General features: G+C 41.5%; 3 long non-coding RNA genes across 4 annotated transcripts in view; 1 reads left to right on the forward strand and 2 right to left on the reverse strand.

Annotated features, from left to right (window-relative positions):
* Positions 1 to 16,326, reverse strand: part of LOC138918539 (uncharacterized) — a 312,832-nt gene that overhangs the window by 91,876 nt on the left and 204,630 nt on the right. The window lies entirely within an intron of this gene.
* The window catches only part of LOC138918540 (uncharacterized), a 61,564-nt gene that overhangs the window by 30,563 nt on the left and 14,675 nt on the right, over positions 1 to 16,326 (forward strand). The window contains exons 3-4 of one of the 2 annotated variants that reach the window (XR_011428018.1): positions 2,588 to 2,689; positions 7,364 to 9,496. This is a non-coding gene — a long non-coding RNA (uncharacterized lncRNA). Of the gene's footprint in view, positions 1 to 2,587; positions 2,690 to 7,363; positions 9,497 to 16,326 lie in introns of those variants that run through there. The other variant, XR_011428016.1, reaches the window with a different exon arrangement.
* Positions 1 to 16,326, reverse strand: part of LOC102148499 (uncharacterized) — a 45,547-nt gene that overhangs the window by 3,908 nt on the left and 25,313 nt on the right. The window contains exons 5-7 of the long non-coding RNA XR_288655.3: positions 4,898 to 4,984; positions 4,110 to 4,248; positions 461 to 3,947 (exon numbers count right to left, since the gene is read on the reverse strand). This is a non-coding gene — a long non-coding RNA (uncharacterized lncRNA). The remainder of the gene's footprint in view (positions 1 to 460; positions 3,948 to 4,109; positions 4,249 to 4,897; positions 4,985 to 16,326) is intronic.

Genomic DNA, 16,326 nt, shown 5'->3' on the forward strand with positions numbered 1-16,326 from the left:
GATTTTTTTTCAAATGCTTCTGAGGCTGGATGAATTTTGGGGTTAAAAAATTATCCCTTGTGGCTTGAGATCTCACTGAGATTTTTCTTTAAATCCTCTGTAAGATCTAATTTGCAAGTTTACATTCACTCTTGGGGGACTTTTAGTTAAAAAATGATTAACTAATTTTTAAATTAGGTAAATATATTTTTGGCAGATTTGCATTTGTGTGTATGTTTGCATAACTCAAAAAAGATTAATTTTGACAAATTGAATTTAGAAAACCAGTTACCTCTAATAGCAGCCTAATAGCTTTATCTACTTAAACAACAAAAATGAGTAGATACAGAGAATTTTCCAAACGCAGCAATTTCCTAATGTTTTCACTACCAGCCTAAGAGTTTACCATAAGACACTCAAATATGCACAGAGGAAGTGAGCCCTCTAAGGGATTACTCAGATGAGATGACCACTCACCTACCTTCTTATATCAGATCATGCTGGAGGCAGGCCTCTTCTCTCCCCTGACCAAGGCAGGACTTAAATTCAGCAACTGCAGAGGCATCTGCTGTAATGACTTCACTGTAAGTTTTCCAGAGTTGGGCCAAATGTATTTCTAGGCTTGTATATGAAAGCACTTTTAAAACAGCAAAGTAGATCTATGTCCAATGGAGTAGTATATTAAATATTCATAAATTGCGAATAATTACAAAACAATCTTTCACTTTTTCTGCCTGTAATTCTGGATCATTCAAATTAGAACAAGCTCCATCAAGAAGCAGTCTACCTGATCTTTTAGAGACTACTTACTAACCATACTTCTAGCCAGGGTGTGGGAACAGAAAGTGTATGGTTTCAGCAACACCTATAAACTTCTGGGTAACATTTGCTGATACTGAGATTATGCAGATAATGTACACCATGGTGTCAAAGAGAAATGCAAATGATAAAAATCTTAGTGACACTCATATTTTGGGTCCCCTTTAGAAATCAAAGTTGAAGTAGAATATTAATTGGTTTCATTAAAGTACTAATGTGAGTTATGGGGTAGGGAGATGACATCTGAAAATGTGATTTTGTTACTTATGTAACAGAGATGGTACACAGGGCCATGTTTCCACATGTCCCAGCTCTGGGAAAGAATATCAAGTTGTTTCTCTTAAGTCACACAAAATAAAGGCATTAACGTTTTCTCTCTCATGTCACGCAGCCCGCTATTTGTCAAGGGCTAAATTTCTGTTTCAATCTGTATTCTGTAGACAGGTTTGGGAGTGACATTGGAACTTGTAAGTGTTCCAAGGGAGAGATCCATACTGAGGGGTTTAGAGAGAGCTGAACAGTTATCACTTTTGCCTATTACATCAGCTCTTGCTGGAGTTTCTCACCAGATACCTCCTAGAAGGATAGCTATTGTGGCTCCTCTCCTGTTGTAGGCACAGGGCGCATGGATGGGGATGGGCAGGCATTGACTAAGCCACCATGCCCTCAATACTGCTCATACGGCAGAAGCTGGCAGATTCTCAAGGTGCCTCTGCTCTTCTTCATGTGATTCGTTCCAAGCCTGTTGCTTTCATTGCACAGCTCACAGGCTTCCTCAAGTGTCACAATCCATGCATACTCCTAGCACCACCTCCCAATGCTGACCAATCTAATCCTAGTCTGCCAGAGCTCTTCATTCATTTTCTTCCCTGGTAATTGTGTGTGTGTATGTGTGTGTGCATGTCACTCTGTTGCATTCCTCCTCAAGTAAACTTTGCATTCTTATAAATGACATTTGCTGGCATACTAGTGCACCCCACACAATCTGCCCTTCCCAGGATATGGGAACAAAGTTAACATCTGGAATCTGTTTTTTCAGAGTACTAACTACCCAAGAGCATGTGGGTTGGACCTAAATCCTGGTGAAGTGCCCATATTTTTCTACTAGAGAATCACTACTTGTTTTCTTAGAGCACTCTCCTTTCTCCCAGCATCATTGACCACATCCACTCCACCCAAAGCAGATTGCTAGGCTCAGGTGTAGGCCTGGCTTCCCCTGACAGTGGACAAACTTTGGGTAGTCCTTGCTCAATAATGATGAGCAGCTTTCTTGCCTAAAGGCAAAGAAAAGTATTGGGTGAAATACTAACCCAATCTATTGCCATTCCCTCCTCCTCCCCAGAGTCACTGGGTCTCTGAGGTGTGGTCACCTAGTTTGAAAGGTAGTTTCCGGCTCCACTTTCTGGGCCCTCTCTCACTTTCCCCCAGATATCCCAAGCCTGCTTTAACATCTCAATTCCCAGCTTTAAGATCTCCTCCTTGCCTAATTATTGGGCCAATCTCTCCCTTCAAAGTGAAGACCCTCTTAATATGCCCCAGCCCTCCACATGTCTTATCTAAGATCATACAGCATTCCCTCTCCAAGAAGAGATTTAGTACTTTCAACACTTCAATCAATATCTTTCCATTCCCATCCCTTTCTGTGATAACACTCTCAATCATGGGTTTATGACAGTCTCTGTTCCAAAATCAGCAGGGACTTCTGAGAATTTACTTCATTGCTGTGCACCATTTTTTTCCTAGGGTCACAACTCTGATTTCAAGTTGACTTGTTCCTATTCTAACCTAGGATTATGTTAGTCTGTGGAGCAGGTGTGCCTTATACAGGATTCTTCAGAATTCCAGACAAGAGTCCATGTGGAAGAGACATGAATTTCAACAATCACAAAAGGTGAGTATGGACAGGTAGCACTTTATATTTTCACAACTAAAGATATCGCATACACTCCTTCTTGTCTGCTGAGGCTAAAGACTTCATCATTCCAAGTGTGAATATTAAAGAATGTTAAAAATAATAGATGTCAACTATTCCCACATTTCGGTTCCTATGGTGGAGGCAGTGAAAAGAGAAAAAAGCGTGCACACGACCATTGGCTCCTAACCCACTACTGTGTGTAAATGGAGGAGTCTGGAATCTTCACTGTCACCTCTACTCAAGTGAGAAGAGCTTCAAAGGGACCAGTCACAAAGCTTCCCATTCACAGATGGGATTAAAAGGGTTCTAATGCAACTAAACTTTGTTCTTCTCTCACAACTTTCTTTGCATAACTGTTCAGTGTGAGAAGGCTTATTTATTCACACTACTTTAGATGAACTCTAAAGCAGGCCCCATAGGTTATCTGACTTCTCTCAGATAATGTCCTCCAGTCATGTCAGTGCTGCCTAAAACAGACCTGTTTTAGTAATTAATGTGTGCTCCAATGTAATAACCAAAAACCCAAATTTCATTCAGAGTTAAACCTTCTACATCCTCCAGCTCAAGCCAATGGTGAGTGGGAATCCAGGAGTGGAAAAGGAGGCAGAAGGCAGGTTCCTCCTTCTTTATTCTGTCAGCATCTCCAGGAATATGCCCAACTTACTGGCTATAGTTTCTGACCCCTCAGGGCTTGCCAGCATAGTAAGAGAGAGGAGTTAATGGCAGGAAAAAATGTCCCCCAATTGGCTCCAATCTGGAATTGGTTTCCACAGGGATTGGCAAGTGTTTAAAATGGATTCTTTCTTCCGTGGGTGTTTCTTCATAGGTTCTTTGGCAGCATGCTCTATGCCAGTGCTATATCTGTTTGCTCTCAGACCCATCCCCTACTCCACCTGCTCTATATTTCAGCAGAGCTAGCTTCTTTGGCTTTGGCCATTTGGAGGTTCTCAACGGGGAAGAGAAGGTGAGAGGGAAGGGAAAAGCCAGGGTACTTCTCCCCATCTCACTTCGCCTCTGCTGGCCTCTCCCGCACTGGCTGTGCTTCCTCAGAAGCTCAGTTCCTACTGAAGAGCCCCACTCTGATTCCAGCTTCTTTCTAGCGGCCCCAGCTTTTGGGCTCCAGTAACACCACCTCTCACTTTGTCCTCCAACCTCAGGATGCAGTGGCTTCATGCTCTTGCCAATCTCTGGATTACCTCTCCATCCCCTGTTTGATTCTCAGCTCCTCTGTCACCTGTATAAACAAATTCCTGCAGTAAATTTCCTCCACTAGAATACTTGAAGGTATTTCTGTTTTCCTAGTTAGACTCTGATGATACACCCCAACACACACTCACACTGCCTCCCCTATTACTAGAACTTCACTTTCAATCCTCTGACCTGGGAGTGTACTCACCACTAGCTAGCCAATTGCAGCTTCTCTCTCCATCCCTGGTCACTGTGCACACTTGAGCATCTTTCAGTTGAGGTCTCCTTTCCCTTCCAATGCCATCTTGCATGGAATCTAAGATGAGCCAACTGCACACGTCCTAGATCTGATCCTCAAGAAAAACACACATAGAAACTGTCAGTGGAAGTCTAATTGCTTTCTATCTTAGCCTGAGTTCCCCTGAAAGCAGACACTGAGACAAAGCCTTCTCTATGAGCACTTAATCTGTGAATATGATTCCAAGGAATAGGAGTGAAGGATGAGGGAATGAAACAAGGATGCCACATTAGTTTCCTATTACTGCTGTATCACATTACGACAAATTTAGTGTCTTAAAACAACAGAGATGTATTATTTTATATTTCTGAGGTAAGAAGTCTAAAACCGATCTTATGGGTTAAAATCAAGGTGTTGTCAGAGCTGGTTTCTTCTTGAGCCTCTGAAAGCAGAGTCCATGCCCTTGTATTTTTCAGATTCTTGAGGCTGCCTGTATTCCTTGACTCATAACCCCTTTCTTACATCACTCCAACCTCTTGCTCATCATACATTCTACTACCGCTAACTCTATTGCCTCCTTCTTATAAAGACCCTTGTGATTACATTTGGATCATCCAGATAACCCAGGATAATCTACCCATATCAAAATCCTTCACTTCATCACATCTGAAAAATCCCTTTCACCATATAAGATAACATATTTACAGATTCTAGGGATAAGAACATGGCCATCCTTGGGGTGTCATTATTCAGCCTACCGCAGATGCACTGGTCACTGCTATGGGCAATTCGTTCCAGCAGAACCTTTTAAGTAGTCTAATGAAATCCATCTCAGAACCATTCACCTAGGGCAAGAAAGGGAGACAAAGTTATCTGGCAGCACCCATCCCCTATTGATCAAGGTTGTCCCCAGGGTGTTAACTCTCCCACGAGTCCAAGAGAGATGTGCATTAGCGCCCGGTGGGGTCCTACAGCATCCCATGCCACAGCCTCAGAGAAGCCCCAGCAGAGGAAGTAAGAGGTTCAAGGTAAGGTAGAGTCAATTTTTACTTCCCAAAATTGGTTGAAGCCCACATGGCTGGAATAAGAAATGAAGCCTAGAGAATTTGAAAAGATACATAATAGGTGTCCAATTCACTTCCCCACTCTAATCCAAAGACACAGACAGCTTTAACCAGTTTGTCTCCCTTTCTCAAGCATGAGTCATGCGTTACTCTACTCTTCCTTCCTTAGAACCTGTGGGGGATCAGAATTGGCCACCCCAAAATGTATCTCTTTGGCATGATTATTTTTAAGAATGAAAGACTCTGAAGGAAACTTTGACCTTCCCGCTAACTGCCTGACAGAATTTAAGATAGAAGACCTGTTCCAGGAAGGAGCTAATGCCATAACTATAGTATGATATAAACTAGGTGTGTTGGACAGGAGGATCCTTGCTAAGCCCATTTTTATCAATGTTCTCCCATGAGTCTCATTGTCCATAGACGGCCCAGCAAACACTTGTTTTATCAAACATTTTCTTTTCCATCTCCATGTGAATTGCTTTCCTCCCCTTTGAAGTCCCAAACCAATACCCCCCAAATCTTCCTTTGTCTTTAGCTAAAGATGGTATTTAAAGTGGTGGATTCAGCCATTTTGGTGAGTTACTCAGTTTTCCTGGGTTTCTCCCGTGTATACATGTTATTAAACTTTGTTTGATTTTCTCCTGTTACTCTGTCTCATGTCAGTTTAATTCTTAGACCAGCCAGAAGGACCTAGAGGGTAGAGGAATTGCCTTCCTCCCCTACAAACCCTTCTCACAGGGCTTCAGGTGAAGAGGAAGCATCCCCATGGCCACAACTCATGGAGGTGGGGGGAGGAGAGTGCAACCTTTTCAAAAGTCTAAAAAGACAGAATCAGAATACTTCTCTAGTGACTACTACAAGAAACTGATAACAAAAGGAAGCTCCCAAAGATTCAACTAAGACACCAAGAAAGGCAGTTAAGGAAATTATTCTCCACCTAGTTAGAGACAATGCTTACTGAGACTTCAAACTCTTCTCAGAAAGCCCTAGGGAGAGAGGTACCAGAGAGGGGGCATTTGAGCCCTGACCGGGAGTATTTCTAAAATGCTGCCAGAATGGTGCAATCAAGAGGTGGGAAAGATAAGCTATTCAAGTCATTCATGTTCTCAAGGATAACTACTCTATGACTAACAAGCATCTGGACTTGTTGAAAACATTAGGCCTGACTTCATTCTTCTACCATTTATCAGAAATGGGAGAAAAGTATCTGTTTTTGTCTGGGGACTCAGGTAGAGTGAAGAGCAACACCATCACACTGAGGATCCAGTGTGAACTAAGACAATACTGTCTCACTTATCAGCTAGGCAAAGATTAAAAGGACAACAGTTTTGGAAAGGGGATGAAAAAATGGTCTTTCTGACAAACACTCAGAAAGTATGAATTGATAGTTTTTTGAAAGCTAATCTGGCCTTATGTATTAAAATGTGACAGGTGCAGGTTCTTTGACTCAGAATTCTACTTCTGGAAAAAAATATCTTATAGAAATACCTAAACAAATGAGCAGAAAGGTATATTAAAGTGTGTTTATTACAACATCACTTTGAATTGGAAACCATCTGAGAAGTTGTTTTAGAAAAAGAAGAATGAGTTAGTTCTTTATGTAATGACATGGAAGGGGCTCATGATAGACAAAGAGAACCGAGCAAGTTGCAAAACAGTGGGTGTGTTATGATCCAATTTATATTTAACAGATAATAATATTTGCATATGTGAAAGCTTACGTATGATTTGACTATAATGTCACATCCTTGATTTGTTATAGAACGGACTTTGGGTTATATTGTCCCCATCACAGCCAACATCAGCTTCACAAAAGAGAGGCTGTAGCACCAAAGCTGCTTTCTTTGTGCAACTTCCTCCTTTGTTTCTCATAATAACCAGCAAAATGGGTGATTAAAACAATACCAATGAATATGAGCTCTGTGTTAACGAGAGCATTGATAGTGCGAGGAAGAGAAAATCCATTCTCTTGAACAAAAGCTGTGTATAATCAAATGCTAGATATGCCCAGTGATGTTTAGGTTTTGTTGCTATTTTTATAACTCTAAGAGTTACTGAAATTCCTATAGGTAAAAATTAATTTCGCTTTAAAATTCTGAACTCTTTACTTCCAAACTCTTTTTCTACTAAAATAGTTTATAATGTGATTTTTTGTAACAGCAAGACAAGATTCCTGAAGAAGGCAATTATTGAGCTATAGTAGAATAAATTTATGTGTGTTTCTAAAAACCTAAGGAGTCTGAAGACTTCAGGCTAAACGTGGCAGATACAACATGGATGTTACTCTCTTGCAAAACCCCACTAAAATAAGACAGGAGGAATAAAATCCAGATGTAAACCCACAAAGACCAAAAGAATGTAAGAGGATACAATAGTGAAAAAGAAGTGTCAACACATTTTTGGAAGATGGAAAAGCGTTAAAGAACAGAGAAAGCTGAACAACAGGTGCCTGGCTTGGTCGCTTGGTGGCGGATGGGAGAGGAGGCTAACGTGAAGCAAGTCACTTCATTCCACAAAATTCAGAAAGACTAAGTCACTAGGTGCACAGTTGCCTTAAAAAGTTGGGCAGGGGATTTCAGACAGCAGGAGAGTCTGAAAGTCCATAATAGAGATGTTCGACCTCTGGATCCCTCCTCCTCTGACACATCCAGGCAATTGCAGTGGATCAGAGCTCAGAAACATGCAGCAACTCCTTCTATTGCTTCCCCATGCACAAGATACCGAAACTCCTGCTGCAAGAGAGTTAGGGGTAAGATACTCCCTGGAGGGAGAATGGCAAAAAGTTTGGGGCTGCCACTTGCATCTTTGTAATCCTGGGAAGACTGCCACCATCCCAGGAGGAGGTAGGAGGAATCCAAGAGAGTGGAAAGGGCCAACGAAAAGCTTGAGATCTTCTAAGGGAGAAGACCAGAGCATTCTCCAGGGGAACCAGAATTTAGTTCCAAGACTGAGAAAGCAAAGCTATTTAATGGGCATTATACTAATGATATCATTTCCCTTTACAACTGGTTTTGCCCAAAAGTCGCATTCCACAGTTTTGAGAGCACCAAAAAAACAGAAAAATTTAAGAAAGAAAATGACTATTTTCTACACTGGGAGAGGAAAAGAAAAAAAGTTTTTTAATCTAAGATGGCTGAAGACATCAGATTTAAATTCCAGACTTGTAACCTACTGCAGTCAGCAGAAAACCCCGCCAACACAGACAGCTTATTTGGGAAATACCCAAAGCAGCAAAATCCTAGAGCAAGTCTGTGTATATCGCTTGTCCTTGGAATCAGATAGAAAGAAACCTGGGGACATACCATAATCTCGCTTTGTCTGCAGGGGACGCATTCCAAGACTTCCAGTAGATGCCGAAAACCATGGATAGCACCAAACCCTATACATACTAGATTTTTTCCTATACATACAATTTGGGGTGCAACAGCAAAACTAGCATGAATTTCTTTCTCCTTCTTCACAATTTCACAGATAGAAGATTCATTCTTACCATAGATCTTAGTGACCTCACCATACAATTATTTTCTTTCACCATTCACCCTTTCACTTAAAGGAAGCACTTTGGTGCTTTCTCTTTGACATATCTGAATTGCCAGTATTACTACTCAAACTTTGGGGCCATTATTAGGTAAAATAAAGGTTACTTGAGCACAAGCACTGTGATATCTGGACAGTTGATCTGATAACCGAGACGGCTACTAGGTGACTAATGGACAGGTAGTGCATACAGCGTGGATGCAGCAGACAAAGGGATGATTCACATCTCCGGCCGGACTGAGGAGGATGGGACGAAATTTCATCAGCTACTCAGAACAGTGAGCAATTTAAAATTTTTGAATTGTTTATTTCTGGAATTTTCCTTTAATATTTTTCAACTGTAGTTAACCACAGAAAGCAAAACTGCAGATAAGATGGGTACTACTGTATTGTGGTGACCCAAAACTTCAGTCAGTATGCACAAGCCAGTATGCACCACAGTTAGAGAACCATCCAGAACTATCCAGTGTTATAGAAGACATATTTTTCCATGTGTGAGTTTTCTATTCAAACCCATTCAGATCAAGAGAGGAAGATCCTATAAGAAGTGTTCGCCGAATGTGGTTACAAAAGTCTAGGACCCAAGAAGAACCACAATTTGAAAAATTCAACAAATTTAACTCAACTTCTTGGTGTCAGTGAAACCTGAGTCACCATATGATCGATGTTAGAATCTATCCCCACCTAGCTGTCTCAGTTATCTATTGCCACAATACTATTATACAAATACAACCAAAAAACCTCCGTGTCTGCCAATAAGAAGCATTTATTTTGCTTCCTTCCCTTTTTAGGCCATTTGGGTAGTCCTGCTGCTCTGGGATGGCCTTAGCTGACCTTGGCAGGACTTCCTCATGGATCTGCAGTCAGCTGGGGCCTGGCTGTCTTTTATGGCCTCTGCATTCAGCTGGGATATCTCCTCTCTGATTCATGTGGGCCCTCAATCCAGCAGGTTAGCCCAGCCTTGTTCTTATGAAGGAGGCCAGGCTCCAAGAAAGCAAGCAGCAGCATTCAAGGCCTCTTGGGGCCCAGATTCAGAAAGTGCACATTTTCATATCTGCTGCATTTTATTGGCCAAAAAAAGTCACAAGGCCAGCCCAGATTCATGGGTGGGGAAATAGACCACCTCTTTATAGGAGGAGATACAATTTCACATTGCAAGGAGCACAGTTACAAGGAGGGGTGATAAATGGAAGCCATTAGGGCAATTAATCTGCCACACTGGCACCCTGACATAATAGAATTTGTTCTATGAGTAAATCAAGAGAACTTGGTTAAAGGCAATGTGATATCCTGGAAGGGAAAAAAATGAGAAAACTGCTGAAATCTGAATAAAGTCTGTATTGTAGTTAATAGTAATATTAATTTCACAGTTCTGACAAATTCATCGTGGTTATAAGATGTTAAGAGGAGAAGCTAGGTGAAGGACATATGGAAACTTTACTGTCTTTGAAACTTTTCTGCAAAACTAAAATTAATTCAAAATAAGAAGTTTATTTTTTAAAGGACATTACGAAAAAGAACCTGGAGTGCAGACCATTTGGTGCAGACCTTAACGGCGTGCATCACTGAGTCATGGAGAACGCTCCATCCTATGTTCAGAAACCCCTGTGACCTGGGAAACTGGCAGCATGTGGGGCACTGAAAAGCCAGAGCAGGTGGCTTGGCTGAGGCCACGTCTCTGCAGACCTCCCAGGCAACAGCTACACTGAGCCTCAGGCTTCAGCAGGGGAGGCACCAGGCTCAGCAGGGCAAGTGGCTGTGCCAGCATCCTTTCTCAGTGTGACTGAAGGGGTGTTGACCCAGCTGGCTATGGTGGTTAGAGGAAATGCTGCATGGTCACAAGTCTGCGGTGCTTGGGGAGTCTCTTTCTTTTCCTTCTGGCTTTGTGAGAATGACAATTGTGATCTTCTTTGTGCTATAGCTCTGAGTTTCATGTGGAGGCCAAAGGAGACAGGTAAACACATAATTATGGTACAATGTGATGAGGCCCATGTCACATGGCATGGCATATGTTTCTTGTCTGTTCTGCTTGCTTCCTTCAGGAAACCCCAACCTCCTTCCAGGGTGATTAAGATGAGGTGTCTCCTCCACCCCAACTCCTGTGTGCCCCAGAGGTAGGCATATAATGTAGGATACAAACCTGGTTGCTCAGAGAACCCCTTCCCTCAGGCACTGCAACTGGTCAAGGGAGAGGCACATGCCCCAAGGTGGGCTAATCAGACTCTCTCCATCATATTTGAGACAAGGTCTCCAGGAAAAGAAAAGTCTTTCTTTCTCTGGTACTAGAAGCAGTTATAAAAATACAGATGTCTGAAGCTAAAGACTACCAGAAGAAAGAATCAAGATATAGAGAGAAAATCATTATAATGCAGTTTAAACCCTTGGATGCAGCCAAACTTGAGGCCAAACAGAGACAACTCTTAGACTTCCATACGCAAAGACTGATTTTTCCGTTTCAAGGGGAAATAATAATGGGATGCAGGAAGAGCCAGAGCCCTGTGGAAACCTCATTTCCCAGATCTTCACCAAACACTACTGGCTGTATGCTTCCTACCTCAAAATTTCCCCATTTTAAAGAGACATCCATGAGGACGAACCCGCCTCATTAACCCAGCCCACTGTTCAAGGATAGGGACTGAGAGGCAAGCAGGTAAAGACTTACTGCCAAGAGAGCGAAATTCCAAATCCAGGTTGGATTCAAGGACCATACCATGGTCTGATTGCTGGTCTTGGTTGCTAGCCCACTGGGTCACCAGAAATTGAATAGGCTGGCCTCCCTCTGAGATTTTAAGGAAGTGTTATTTCCAGAAACTCTTCAAGCCCTGCAAACAGGCTTGTGATTGATTGCTCAACTCCTAAGGCAATCTCTAGGCCCCCAAACCTGCTTGCACCGAAAGGAAATAGGCTACAGTTCACCAGAAGCTCTTCCTGAACTTTGTGAGTAAGTTCAAGGAAAGGATTGCAGGAAGCCATATATTAGCCTGCCTCTGGCCCAAGCCCCAATGCAGCATGATCAGCAACAAAATGAATAGTGCATTTTCCTCTCCATCTGGCTTGTGTGTCTAACCCACAATTGGTTCGGAATCTGGAAAGGAAGAATGGTAAGTAATTAAGCTCTGCCTCAAACCCCAACACCAGGGAGTTGGTCATTTATCCTGAAGGCATTAGGGAACAGTAGGGACTTATCACCAGTTTTAAGCAGATTTAAGGCAGATAAGACTTGTGGTGTGTTTTGTAAAGGCAGCATGGGGGATCAGTAGGAAGGGAGTAAGTCTGGAAACAAGAACAAACAATTGAGTAAGCTACAGCAATAGGAAAACGAATACAGGCTTGAACTACAGAGTTGCAGTGAGTATGGAGAAGCGCTGAGGGACACCGCGATTATGCAGAAGATGAAGCGCTCACCAACACAGGAAATACAGCAAACAGAATCCATCCTGCAAGAGATCACCAAGATTAAACTTTGCGGACTGGAAATGGATACAGGTCACTCGCTTTGTTTTTGTTGGAGGGAAGGAAGAAGCAGACAGCTGGAATTCTGTCCGAAACAGAAGGAAAGATTTTAAAATCTCTGTTTATTTTACACTTGAAAAGGATTTGTCCTGAAAATTGCCAAGCAGTATAGATGCTCTTAAGGGATTTTGGCAAGATATACACAAAAGAATGCCTTGGCTAGCTGCTGAAATGCAGCCCTGCGGGACCTTACACCATAGCAGGCGCTTAGGAACCTCCAGGTTCATTGCACAAGGTTTTAGGTTAGATAATGAAGCTAATTTCCCTCTTTCTGGTTTCCCTTTAACCCGGATGAGAGCATACTGCTCAGTAATCCTAAAGGACTCAGCAGACTACAGAAACACACAGATCAGAAAAACTTGAAACACATTTTTGTGATTTTTTAAAGCCGGAAGAAGTGATTACCTGCCCAAGGGAGTTTAGCATCAGTCCTGATCCTTCAACAGTCCTGTTCCTCGCTGGGATTCTATTAAATACTGCATTCCTCCTCTATCACAGTTTCATGTTAGTCTCTAAATAGTTCTCCCCTAGTGCTGAATAAATATCGCCTGGCAAATATAGACTCAGTTTGGCAGTTAGAGTTTGTCCACCCTATAGGGTCGACATAACGGTTAAATAAAATTTTGCAGGTTAAGCACTTAACTTAGATCCTGCCATATAAGAAGCAATCACATATGGTGGCTATCATAAATTACATATAGCATTGAAAATTCTGGCTTTAGCTACAGACTAGCAAAAAAACATTTTGCTATACAACTATACGGTAATCCACCCCTATTTTCACTCCAGTTTGTACTTCTTCCTCCCTTGATGCATCCCCAGAATTAAATTTATCTTAAGAGTTCAGGAACTTAAGTTAAAAAAAAAATTCCGTGGTAATCAAAACACCACCCAAGCATTCTTTGGCTAGGTCCAAGTTTATTATTCACTAGCACACTTAGGCTGCTAACCCTTTGCAAAGAGTAAAAATTGTTTCTCATCATCAGTAAGAGAGCTTAAAGTTGTTTCCCAGAAACAACTTAGAGTTCCTACCCCAACTTGGCCAGTTGCACTTGAATTCAGGGTTTCCGCCCTAGAAAGAATGTGGTTGTATCCAAGAGGAATGAGTCACTGAATTCTAAGCAGAAAAGTTTTCATTCCTTTAAGAGGAGCAGGGAAGAGTTCCATTTTTATGGTGAAATAGTACTTAAAGTGGACCAGGATGAGAGCTTTTCCATCTCATTTCTTTTTACTCTAGTCTGGCAGTGAGGAGAGGGAAGGAAGAATTGAGAAGAGAGAAAGAATATTTGAACTCGGGCAACTGGTGACTTAGGGTTATGGGTTTACCAAGTCATCTTGGCCGAAAAAAAAAGTCGTTGAGTAACAGGATGGACGATCAAGTTCCTCTGGGGTGCTCATTCAATGCTTGTCGGCTGTCTATAGGGAGCCTAGACCTCATCAAGGCCTGCTGATCTAGCTGTTGCTGATAGCTGTATAGACTGCATCCCTTCTCTACCTTCTTTGGACTCTAGTGATAAAGCTTTGCCATTATTTTTGAGATTTGCAAGAGTTCATCATCTCTTAATGTCAGTCATGTGAAGATGAGTTTTTGTTGAGTAGTTTGTTGAAAGAATGAAATTTTCAGATGGATTTATGAATATGTGACTCCCATAGGCTTTTGGGTTTCTTTTTTTTTTTTTTTGAAATATCATTGCTGAGGATGGGCCAATTTAATTTGGTCAATGCACTTCTATATAATACTTCCTTGAATCATCACATCTACTTTGAAAAAGGTAAAGTCAATAACATTAGTGCCATTTGATAGAATCATGTAACAGGCATGTAATGAACACCCACTAGAATGCACACTGCTCTGTTAGGTTCTTTGGGAAATACAAAGTTCAGTAGCACATAATCCCCATTCTCCAGTAGCTTTTCATCAAGAGGAAAGACAAAGCAAAAGCACATATAACTACAATACAGAGTGGGCTATGAAAAGCTTTTAGTTGATTTCCATAAACTAATGGAAAAACACTGAAGGGTTATATGAAGAAAAGTGAAACAATTGTAACTGCATTTTAGAAAGATGGCCCTGCTGGCAAGATGGAGAACAGATTTAAAGGGAATAAGGGAGGCAAAAAGCAGTAGGAGCCACTGCGATAATTTAGGCAAGATACAAAGGAGGCCCACCATAATGCACGGAGTACAGAGAGAATGCAGAGAATGAGCAAGAAGATTTTAGTCAGGTGAGGTTAACAGGACTGGCTGCAAATGACGGGTTGTTGAGGGACAGTGAGGGAATGTGAAAAGGAGCATCAAGACCTCTGCCTTCGGCAGCTGGGTGGGAAGCAGTGCCGTTCACCGCTGGCAAGCATGGCAGAGATGGAGAAGGGCATTTAGGCCAGGCCAAGACAAAAGAGCATGGGAGGTCCTTAGGGAATGACACCCAGGACAGAGTGTGGGCTACACGCATCAGCGTCATAGCAGACCAAGCGGGGAAAGCAGGTTGTGGGATACGAATGCCAAGCAAGGAGTTTGACTTTAATACAATGAGCAAGGGAGAAGCTTTTAAGCAGAACATCATTGAAGCAGTTCTCTTGGAAAACTAACCTGCTCAACAAAGAGATGAAAATTCTAAAAGGTTAAGTGGTAAGACACCTAGTTAGTGTCAGAGATGGAAGTAAGATGCAAGTCTTTGTTCTACTGGTCCCTTCTGTACAGAGGAAGAACCTTGCCTGCTTCTCAGAATTCTAAATATGTACTCCTCTCTCCAAGAACTCATCCTCCCTTACTGAGTCCCCAGCCTTTATATTTAGCTGAGGTCAGACATTTAGCACATTAAGAGAATGGATGCCGACTTCCACTATTTTTTTAGCAGCAATCAAAGAGCCCAGTCCAGTGATATTCTGATCATAGTTGCTCAAAAAAATACCTGTGATTGCTAAAGTCAGATAATGGCAATGCTCTTGTAAGACTCCTTCAAAGATAGGAATCTAGTGGTAATAAAAAGGGTGCAAAATACTTTAAAAATAATAAAATGGTTTGCAAACACGTCACTATTATAATAAGACAACAATAATGAGATACATTTTACTGAAGTTTTATTCTGTGATAGTGGTTATTTCATGCATCATTTTATTTTATCTTCACAAATAACTATGTGATAGATGAGGAAACTGAGACTTAGAAAGGTTAAATAATTTACTTACTGCCACACAGTAATGGTGGAGTCAGAATTTAAGCCCAGATCTAGCTCCAGAAATCAGCTTTTGAGTAGTCTGCTATTCTGCCCTTCGGAATAGTTTGTTTGAGAAAGCTCAAAAGAAGCTAGAGAGAGAGAGAGCAGCAGCAGAGTTTATATTTTTGTAAGGGCAATGAACAGTGACTTTCTTGTGGCTGTGTAGGCCATTGTAGCAGACAGTTGTCTTCTACTCAGAGCCACAGTGAGAACCTACCAACTCAAGTAATTTACAATTGCAACTGAACTATTTGGGAAGAACAGTGAGTTCCTATTACACTAGAAATAAAGACTGGGGAGGAGGTCAACATGAGAGAGGAGTGGACTGCCATCAACTTCACTTATTTTAAATAAGCACTTTGATGAACAAAAACAATCAGGAAATTAAAATAAACAAAATTCTAATCAGTGTGTGGGCTTTATGCCCACATGTGCTTGTGTGCCTGTATGCACTTGCACAGAACTTGAGGGGAATCACTGGCCAAAGTCAACATGAAGCAGTGGGCTTTCCTGTTAACTTCTCAGAGCTATTATTTTCATGACATAAAATGCTGTGTGTTGGCTCTTTGTTTTTATTAAAGCCTTTGGGTAGATTTTTTTATGAGTGCCATTATTTGCCAAAATAAAATTTAATATAGAAATTCCCATGGCAGCAAAATGATGAGTTTTTTGAAAGAACATGCTGTAATATAACTTTATCTTAACATCTCTCTTTACCATGTGTATTCATGAGCAGGCAGTGAATTTAAATCTGCTCCTTTCATAATCCATCTCTTGATAAGAATGAAGGTTGAGCTTGATAAGAGGTAAGGCTCGCAGGAGAGAAACTCCAATGCTGGGCAAAGCATTCATGTTA

Source organism: Equus caballus, chromosome 17 (genome assembly GCF_041296265.1).
Source record: "Equus caballus isolate H_3958 breed thoroughbred chromosome 17, TB-T2T, whole genome shotgun sequence".
NCBI classification, from domain to species: domain Eukaryota; kingdom Metazoa; phylum Chordata; class Mammalia; order Perissodactyla; family Equidae; genus Equus; species Equus caballus.